General features: G+C 41.5%; 1 long non-coding RNA gene across 1 annotated transcript; it reads left to right on the top strand.

Moving 5' to 3' along the window:
* The first annotated feature begins 7,008 nt into the window (after positions 1 to 7,008).
* On the top strand, positions 7,009 to 10,100 carry LOC119324869. The gene is made up of 2 exons (XR_005157211.1): positions 7,009 to 9,465; positions 9,607 to 10,100. It is a non-coding gene; the product is annotated as an uncharacterized LOC119324869 (long non-coding RNA).
* The last annotated feature ends 248 nt before the right edge of the window (positions 10,101 to 10,348 follow it).

The following is a 10,348-nucleotide window of genomic DNA, read 5'->3' as shown; positions in this document are numbered from 1 at the left end:
ACTGATAGTAGAATGGGGGGGGGGGTAGGTATGCAGAGGCAAGATCCTAGCTATGGAGTAGTTGTATACGCAAGGGATTTACGAGTTCAGGCCCTTCTCGGTGGAAGTAACAACCCTACGTCTCGGAGCCCGGAGGCGGTCGACTGGATTATAAGCGTATGAGTTACAGGGGTGCCAACCCTTCTGTCAGTGGAGGGGGGGGCTTATATAGTGTCTGCCAGGACCCAGCCAGCCCACGTAGCGGAGGGTTTAAAGTACATTAAGGCCTGGCGTTACAGGAAACGCCTTACATAAAGTGTCATCATGGCCATAAAGACTACTTAATTATAGACCGTTTGGATACAGAGTGGCTCTTGGATTCCCGGTGGTCGAGTGTCTTCGAGTTCGTCGAGTGGAATCCTTCCAGGTCAACTGGAAGGGAGTTTCTTCTGTAGATGTCCTTGGAAAGGGTACCTTGGACAGGTCCATGACCCTACCTTAGGTACATGACTTCATCAATCCCTACTCCTCATGTTGACATCAATTGATGGGCATCTCCATAGCCCGTTGATTATCCTCGTCAATATGAGACTTTCTCCTTTTTTGTCTTCTCCACACAATCCCATCATCATATTCTATTCCACCTATAGTGCTATATCCATGGCTTGCGCTCATATATTGCGTGAGGGTTGAAAAAGCTGAAGCGCGTTAAAAAGAATGAAACAATTGCTTGGCTTGTCATCGGGGGTATAGAAGTTGGGAACATCTTTGTGTGACGAAAATGAAGCATAGCCTAACTATATGATTTTGTAGGGATGAACTTTCTTTTGCCATGCTATTTTGAGAAGACATGATTGCTTTGATTAGTATGCTTGAAGTATTATTATTTTTATGTCAATATGAACTTTTGTCTTGAATCTTTCGGATCTGAATATTCATATCACAATTAAGAAGATTTACATTGAAATTATGCCAAAGTATCACTCCACATCAAAAATTCCTTTTTATCATTTACCTACTCGAGGACGAGCAGGAATTATTGGGGATGCTTGATACGTCTCCAACGTATCTATAATTTTTGATTGCTCCATGCTACTTTATCTACTGTTTTAGGCAATATTGGGCTTTATTATCCACTTTCATATTATTTTTGGGACTAACATATTAACCAGAGACCCAGCCCACATTTGCTGTTTTATGCCTATTTCAGTGTTTCGAGGAAAAGGAATATCAGACGGAGTCAAAACGGAACGAAATCAACTGGAGAAGTTATTTTTGGAAGGAAACCCACCTGATGGACTTGGACCCCACGTTAGGAGATACGGGAGGTGCTCACGAGGGTGGGGGCGCGCCCTCCCCCCTGGGCGCGCCCCCTGCCTCGTGTGGCCCCCGTAGCTACACCGACGTTCTCCCTGCACCCATATATACCTACGTACCCTAAAACTTCGAGAACAGAGATTAGATCGGGAGTTCCGCCGCCGCAAGCCTCTGTAGCCACCAAAAACCAATCGGGACCCTGTTCCGGCACCCTGCCGGAGGGGATCCCATCACCGGAGGCCATCTTCATCATCCTGGCGCTATCCATGACGAGGAGGGAGTAGTTCACCCTCGGGGCTGAGGGTATGTACCAGTAGCTATGTGTTTGATCTCTCTCTCTCTCGTGTTCTCTCTCGTGTTCCTCTATGGCACGATCTTGATGTATCTCGAGCTTTGCTATTATAGTTGGATCTTATGATGTTTCCCCCCCCCTCTACTCTCTTGTGATGAATTGAGTTTCCCCTTTTGAAGTTATCTTATTGGATTGAGTCTTTTATGAACACTTGATGTATGTCTTGCGTGGGATAACCGTGGTGACAATGGGTTATTCTATTGATCCACTTGATGTATGTTTTGGTGATCAACTTGCGGGTTTCGTGACACTTGGGAACCTATGCATAGGGTTTGGCACACGTTCTTGACTCTCCGGTAAAAACTTTGGGGCACTCTTTGAAGTACTTTTATGTTGATTGGACGAATCTGAGATTGTGTGATGCATATCGTATAATCATGCCCACGGATACTTGAGGTGACAATGGAGTATCTAGGTGACATTAGGGTTTTGGTTGATTTGTATCTTAAGGTGTTATTCTAGTACGAACTCTTTTATAGATTGATCCGAAAGAATAGCTTTGTGGTGGTTTCGTACGCGACCTTAATCTCTACGTTTGTTCTCCGCTATTAGTGTCTTCAGAGTGACTCTTTGTTGCATGTTGAGGGATTGTCATATGTTCTATCTATGTTATTATTGTTGAGAGAACTTACACTAGTGAAAGTATGAACCCTAGGCCTTGTTTCCTATCATTGCAATACCGTTTACGCTCACTTTTACCGCTTGTGACCTTGCCGTTTTTATTATTTCAGATTACAAAAACCTATATCTATTATCTATTTTGCACTTGTATCACCATCTCTTCGCCGAACTAGTGCACCTATACAATTTGCCATTGTATTGGGTGTGTTGGGGACACAAGAGACTTTTTGTTATTTTGTTGCAGGGTTGTTTGAGAGAGACCATCTTCATCCTACGCCTCCTACGGATTGATAAACCTTAGGTCATCCACTTGAGGGAAATTTGCTACTGTCCTACCAACCTGTGCACTTGCAGGCCCAACAACGTCTACAAGAAGAAGGTTGTGTAGTAGACATCATGGAGTCAAAGTAATTTTTATGGGTTAGAAATATAACCCATTCAGTCCAGAGAATCCAAAATACAAAAATCCATTGCATCCCCTTATAAGATTGTCTACCCATCCGATAAGCATAGAAGGGAAAATAGCAATGGAAAGATAACTAAAAATTGAATAATTTCCTTGAAATATACAAATGACAACTAAATGAGGTATACCAAGACAAAATATAATCATGTTTTGACTGTGTTCCTTTTACTGATGGTCATGATTACTTTAGTGTATGTCAGAATAAAAAAAATCAAATAAACACATTCCTTGCATATTAGAATGTCACTACCTGGACAGATGGCCTAAAAAAATCACATATGCCCTCTTTCTCATCTCGATCAAAGAATCCCCAACAACACCAAATGACTTGAGTTTCAGATAAAGCATGATACACCTTGGATGGAACAGGCCAAAGCCCTGAGCCCGATGTATATACATCATAGGAAAATGAAAGTGGAGTCAAGCATATGAAATAGATAAGGATACTACATACTCACCTGCAACTGATCCGTCAAACTAGATCTACACATCTCAAACCCTATGAGAACCAAAACTGTTAACAAGGCATGAAAAAAAACGCAAGTTGCCATCCTAAAACTAACATACACCAAAGTAGGTTTACATATTTAAAATAATTCATCCAATCCATGAAGCGTGTCAAGGTGAACATAATAAGTGGAATACTCACTATGCCTACCTAGTAGTATTGACACCTTAGCCATGATGATGCATCAATTTGTTAGCACTTTTACCCATAACATCGATTATGATCCATGCTCCTTCTCCTAGTCGTTGGCCTCCTCCCCCTCCCACTAACATGGTAGAAAGCATTCATCAACAGAGCTTAAAACAGGATGGAAGGTGACAAAAGCTTGTCAAATTGAACCCATAAGCATGGACTCTATACTATATTAAAAGAAAAGGCATGGAAAATGTCACAACTAGTAGAGCAGGAAACCCATTGCTACTAAAATGTAAAATCTAAAAAAATAGTGGATTACAACTCAGATCGAATAAAAATGTCACAACATTGAAGATAATATGAACATCAATCTCATTGTAACTACCTTTATGAGCATGCTGGCGGATGGAGCGGACGGCTTCGGTGTCCGTCAAACCTTGTCATGAGAAGAGAGGAGCACAGAAAAGAACAACGGGTCACCATGGGCAAGCAGGCCACCACCACCTCGTCGGAGTGGTTGTGCACTTTCGGCGACTTGCTGTCGGCCCCCATGCATTCCAGCACCACCTCGCTCTCGTGTACCTCAGCCACCACCTGATTTTGCTGGCCTAGTGCCGCCACCTAGAGTGTCGCCTTCTCTCCTCTCTGGAGCACTTTCCGTTGGCATCCGTGTGCTCGTCTCCCGCGGGCTTGCTTGCCCGGCGGACTGGTGAGGTACGGGCAAGCCGAGGACCTGCACGAACCCCACGCGCCGCTGCTCATCGTCTTTAGCTCCCCATCACCCTCAAGGGCGCAGATCTAGTGGCAGGCGCAGCGAGGCCGTGGCGGCGGCAAGCACGGGAGAGGAGGTATGGCAGCTGTGTTGACGAAGGAAAGGAGAGGAAAGGGTGAAACACCTATGGATCGGGAGTAGGGTTTGTGCGGTGCCACACACCGTGTGCCGCGCGTGAGGGGAGGATTGGCTCGCACGTCGAAATGTCTCACCCGGCCAATAGACGTGAGCAACGATCCCGCCAGTCATAGCCTACGGAGAACTACCGACGGGTGAAAATCAGATTGACCACACCGGTCAGAAGTGCATCAAATCGAGGGAGCTCCGTGGAGGCAAGTCGACTATCATCCTTTTATGTTAAAATGGTGGTATGTAGAGCGCGTCAAAGAGGTGGGAGGGGACTAGCATATATATATAGGCCCACTAAAGTGAGGAGCGCGTATTATATCCATCGTATGCTCTGACCGGCTTTTTTTTTGACCCAACACCGTAGAACAAAATGTTCTACGGTAAATCAATTAAAGCAAAATATAGTACAAAAAGTTACAAATTCCAAAAGAATAAAGATTATAAGCTAGCCAATGCCTGCTCTAGGAATGGAACCCATGATTACAGATTATGATCTATCCACTGTGAAAAGCGAACTGTAAACTTTTGCTTGATCTTATGTCGAAGTAGCTTAAGATCATTCTTGAGGTGGTATCTCCAAGACTGAATTGAATGAGGAAGTGCTCTGAACACAAAGTTATTTCGCTGAATCCAAATGTTCCAACAACCCAAAATAAGGATTTCGACAGCAAATTGTTTTGGAAGGAGCTGCGTGGCCAAGATGGTGTCCTCATAAACAGAAGTTCCTCTTCGTCTGTTTGGAATCAAAGAGTTCCAGCAGTCTTGCGCAAAACTGCAACCCCACAATAAATGCATAGGAGTTTCTTCTGCTTGCTGATTACAGTTAGGGCAAAAGGTATCATCAAGGTGCATGCCTTTCCTTAGAAGAAGAGCCCTAGTGTTGATTCGACAGTGAGCTACCAACCAAAAAAAGATTTTATGCTTTAGCCTGCTGGAGCTATCCCAAATGAGACTGAAAAACGGATGCTCCTCATGATTGTCCAGAAGCAAATTATAGATCAGAATTGAAGAGGGCCTGCCAGAAGCACCAATAATGTTCCACCTATCTTTAACTTGTGGGTCTAAGGTCGGAGCCAAAGAGGGGAGCTGGTTGAATTCTTCAAATGCTACTACAGAGAGAGGTAAATGGAACTGATCAATCCAATTTTCCTCCTGAAAGAAACTTAGTACCGATTGATCCTCATGAAGGGCAAAGGAGTGAAGGTGAGGGAGCAAAGATTGGAGCTGCTGTTCCAACCAAGTATCTGACCAACAGCGAATAGATTGTCCTGACCCAATGGAGCATTTGCTGATTTGTTTGAATCTCTCCAGGAGAGCAATATGAGACTTCCACCAGAAAGAGCCTTCAACTTTTCTTCTTGGCAGTTCAGTGTGGTAATATTTCTCCCAGATCAAATTAATCCAAGGTATATCCTCCTTATTGAGAAATTTAAGCAGATTTTTCATTAGTAGTGCCTTGTTGTGAATAGAGATATCAAGTATTCCAAGTCCTCCTTGCTTTTTTGGCCTACAAACCTTGGACCAAGCAATAAGTGCAGTTCCTCTATCCTCCATACCAAATTTCCTCCAAAGGAAATTTCTCAAGTACTTGTTGATTTGCTGTAACACACCAACTGGGAGAGCTAGAGAGCTCATGAAGAAAATTGGCAGAGATGCAAAAACTGATTTTATAAGCAAAAGCCTGCCATCATAAGATAACATAGTGGAGCAGCCAGAAAGCCTTCTTTCAATTCTTTGCATCATTGGGTTAAAATCTTCAATTTTTGGTTTTGTTGTGCCAAGAGGGAGACCTAAATAGGTGAAAGGAAAATGACCTTGCTGGCAGCCCAAAACATTAAGCAAAGAGTGAAGCTGTGTGATTGGTACATTTAGTGGCACCAAGAAGGATTTCTCATAATTCACTCTCAGACCTGTGAACTAGGTGCGCCGGATTGAAAGAAGGGATATAGTACTTCCTCTAGGTTTCTAAATATAAGACGTAAACGTCATATATTTCGAAACAGGGGGTATTTTTTAGATATATTAGTTTTTCTCGTTGATATTTAAATATACAACATATTTTATGCATGAATCACTTGCCTAATTTTTGGAAAAAAATTCATATATTCTATAGATAATTTTGCATTTTCTAGATGCGAACTAAAATTTCCTAGTTACTCAAATTTTCATACAGTACTTATTTGTCATTTTCATATGTTGACCGTTAGAAATTTCCTTTTCATATTTAATATATCAATTTGTTTTTTGGAATGTCTTTTTAGTTGAGGAAATGTTTAACATATCAGTTGTTTTGTGGCCAAGTTTCATATGCACTAAATGTGAGTTCAACTATCAATGACACATACATGTTTTTTTCCTTCATATAATCATGTACTCCCTCGGTCTCATATTAAATGTCGCTCAAACGGATGTATCTTGCACTTTGATACAGCTAGATATTTCTATGTGATCAACATTAATATGGGACGGAGGGGGTATAATATGTTTGCATGGATTACTTCACACTGAATTTCAGCGAGAAATATTATATTTTTTGGCTATACACACAATTATACACTATACCTTTTTGGGCGGTGTACACTGCAATAATGATATTTTTTGAGTAAATAATCATAAAAACTTAATAGTTGGATATTTTTTCTACGGTTTCTATATCTTTCTGCTGGAAACTGAGTTGGGCTTTAGCCCAACACAAAGCCCAAACACTAGCGTTGTCGCGCAGATGCGCCTGTCACGCACACGTCAGTCTCTCCAGAAGTTCCGATCCCCTTTCTCCTCCACTTCTCTCCTTGTCACTCCGAAATTGTTGTCTACCGATGAACTCCATTACTGCCGCTAGTAATCGGCGTTGCCGATCTCACTCCCAAGCCCCCCTCGATTTCCTCTGTTGGTCTCATGCCGCCACCTTGCTTATCTTCCCTGCACGCACTCCCCGCAGTTCAGGTCGTTGGTGCGGCCAAGGGTCTGGTCTAGGTACTGCACGCCTCCTCGATCCTCCAGGCCCGTCAATAGTGAGGAGGCATAGCAGGGCTTGAGGAGCAGTTGCGTGAGGGAGTAGTTGATCAGTTGAGCTAGTCGAACTCGATGGTGGCATTGCCGTCAGCGTGGATCGTCTCCCCTACGGTGGGACGGAGGTAAGCGAGTGAAGCAGCATGGAGTTTGAGGTGCCCCCGTGCGTGATGTTGGAGCTCCAGCGTGCAAGGCACTTTTCAGCCTATGATGAATGCAGGTTTGTATCCACACCGGCTGGTTGCAAGGCCGCTAAGGATGCGGATAAGCCAATACAGTATAGTTCAAAGTACAAAGCAAATTAAGAACAGATTTTAGGTAATGTAGTCAGCATGGCCTAACAGGCAGAGTTTTAGGCAGATTTGGGTTTGTGCCTATTAGTGCTTGGAATTGCCGAGGACGGACCATGAAGCGGTACCAGCTCCTCTCCTTTAGTTTAATTTTGCGATGCAGACCATACAGTTAGGTGTCCTGCCTGAGGACATTGGTTATGCATAGATTATTCCGTATGTTTGCTGCTGTCAATGATTATTGCTTTTTTTTGACAAAAATCACCTCTTTATTCACTCGCTATCAATGATTATTGGTGATGATAACTTGTTAGTCAAAATTCTGAATTTATTGAGGCCCCATCCACTTTTTCCCGCCATGCGACCAGTATCGGCAATGTTAGGCTCTGTACCCTACATACTATATAGATGATTTATGAATTCATGCATATATTTGCAACTGGCTATTGTTTTAATATTTCTCAAAGATTAATTAAATTTAAATAACTTGCGTTCTTGTATAAAGTATAATGATGAGTGGACGTTGTCACTATAGGCTCGCATTATATAATAAGTGTTTTCATTAAATGTTCATGCATTTTTTCCAATGTTTCTCTAGAATAGTAGACTATATCCTTCCTGTCATACAGTGTGTAATATTCATGTTAGCATAGATAAGTCAATTTATTAAATTGAAGAGATTTTGCAGGAAACTAATTATCCGTGTACTTGTGCTTACGTAAAAGGCTGGCAACATCATACGAAAAGTGTGTATTTTAGTTCATTACTTGGAAAATTTATTTGTAGATTATGTACTTGACCACATCATCGTCATCGCTATCTTCATCATTTGATTATCCGCGGTCCATCTCTTTTTGTGACTCTTGAGAATGTTACGTATAGATGTCCATGTTTATATTGATCCAACCGATCTTCCTTCCTTCCTTTTTAATATGATATTTTGCATGTAGTTTTTCGACCTCTTCTATTGTCTTTCCATAGCTATTTCATAAGTTAAGTGAGTGGTTCTCTCAGTTGGTAGCACAGTCTGAAATAGTCATGCTTCTAGCTATACCTGCCAATCTTCATACGAGAAAATTGCACCACGTCGTTGCACTTACCGGTTGGCTCTATGAAGTTCAAAATTTTCATGTCAGTACATTCATGTTCAAGCTTCTTAGTTCTGGATCATTTAAATATTAATATTGGTTGTTCTTGTTCATACTAAAATTCATCCCTATACTTTTTCGGATGGATGGGGTACAACTTACATATCTGGTGATATTTTTCTCTGTCCTCAATTTTGATTCTGTGCACCCTTTGTTACTTGTATACCCATTTGAGCGACAAGCTTTTTGGAATGGAAGGAGTACAACTTACATATCTGGTGATTTTTTTTCTCTGTCCTCAATTTTGAAGTTGTGCACCCGTTGTTACTTATAGTCCTTGGTTGCCATCCCTCTATTGTACTCAATGCATTTGTGAACATAGGCAACATGTTATTTGAGGCCTTGACAATAGAAATATAAATATATATTAGTTAGTAAGTGTAACTGGAAAAAATATGTATAGTTAGTTTTTTGTTCCAATCAAAACCTGAACACAAAAGTATTAACTTGAGGGAAATGTAGGTATGGAAAGGGAGCGGTTCTGGTCATGTTAATTAATCTAGGATGTACATATTAAAGTTCTTCTATTTTAGAAAAAATCATCGATCAAGCATAGTTGATCCATTGCTTATAATGGTTAATGTTTAGTTCATTTATCTAACAATAATAAATCATGCAAATTAATTGCTTTTGTGCATAAGATGGTAATGCCTACTGTAGGTGGAGCGGTCGCTGGAAGGGGCCAATTGCACAATCTTAGAGATCCAACGGAGACTGAGAGCAAACTTTGAACACAAAAGTAGGGCAAGGAATCAGTTCTGGTCAAGTTAATGAATCTAAATCTATAGATTTTGTTTTACTATTTTAGCATAATCTAACAATCAAGTATCATTGATCTACCACGCAGTGACCATAATGTAAAATAATCAATATTGTGCAGAAGATACCTGCTGGAGTCGTTGCTGTCGTTGGGTGGAGTCAATTGGACAATTGAGGATATCCAACAGAGATTTGGCGACATCCAAGGGGCGCCCATATGAAGGTGAACATGAAGTGAAACTTGGAAGCGCTTGCAAGTCTGACGGAATTGGAAATTCAGATTGGTTTCAGGTGTGCGTGATGGAATTATGTTCTAAAAATTGTGTTACATTACATGTGTGCGCCCATCCAGTCTCTGATCTAGCTTGTTGTTTGTATGTGTGTATTCGTATTCTAGAAAAAAAAAACTAATCAGCAAGAAACTTGCCATCGGGCATGTGCTAACAAAAGGAAAAATTGAATAGGTTAGCTTGATCAATCCGGCGTCCACAACTTGGTGATTGCTTTCCGGCCAGATGCGCTGGATTGCTATGGCTGGATGCTAATAATAATATATGTGTGTTAGTTACTATACTGTATTACTGTACAAAGTAATCAAGCAATCAACCTCTTGTACTTCCCGTGTGTCCGATCAGCTTCGTAGAGTTTGAGCTAGCCTGCATGGATCTCCGCTCCTTGGGAACGCACGGGAGAGGACGACTTTTTTTCTTTTCTTATGAACGCATGGGAGAGAGGACGGGTGGGTTTTTCTAGGGTATAAAGGGGTAGTCTCTTCGGTGGCATTGGTGGGTAATTTTTTGTGAAATTATCATGATCTAATGGATGTCATTAATTTTGTACTAAAATTAACGGTTAGATGTTTC

The sequence above is a fragment of the Triticum dicoccoides genome, chromosome 6B (assembly GCF_002162155.2).
Source record: "Triticum dicoccoides isolate Atlit2015 ecotype Zavitan chromosome 6B, WEW_v2.0, whole genome shotgun sequence".
Taxonomy (NCBI): domain Eukaryota; kingdom Viridiplantae; phylum Streptophyta; class Magnoliopsida; order Poales; family Poaceae; genus Triticum; species Triticum dicoccoides.
The sequence above is the reverse complement of the archived record's forward strand: the minus strand, read 5'-3'. Positions and strand labels throughout refer to the sequence as shown.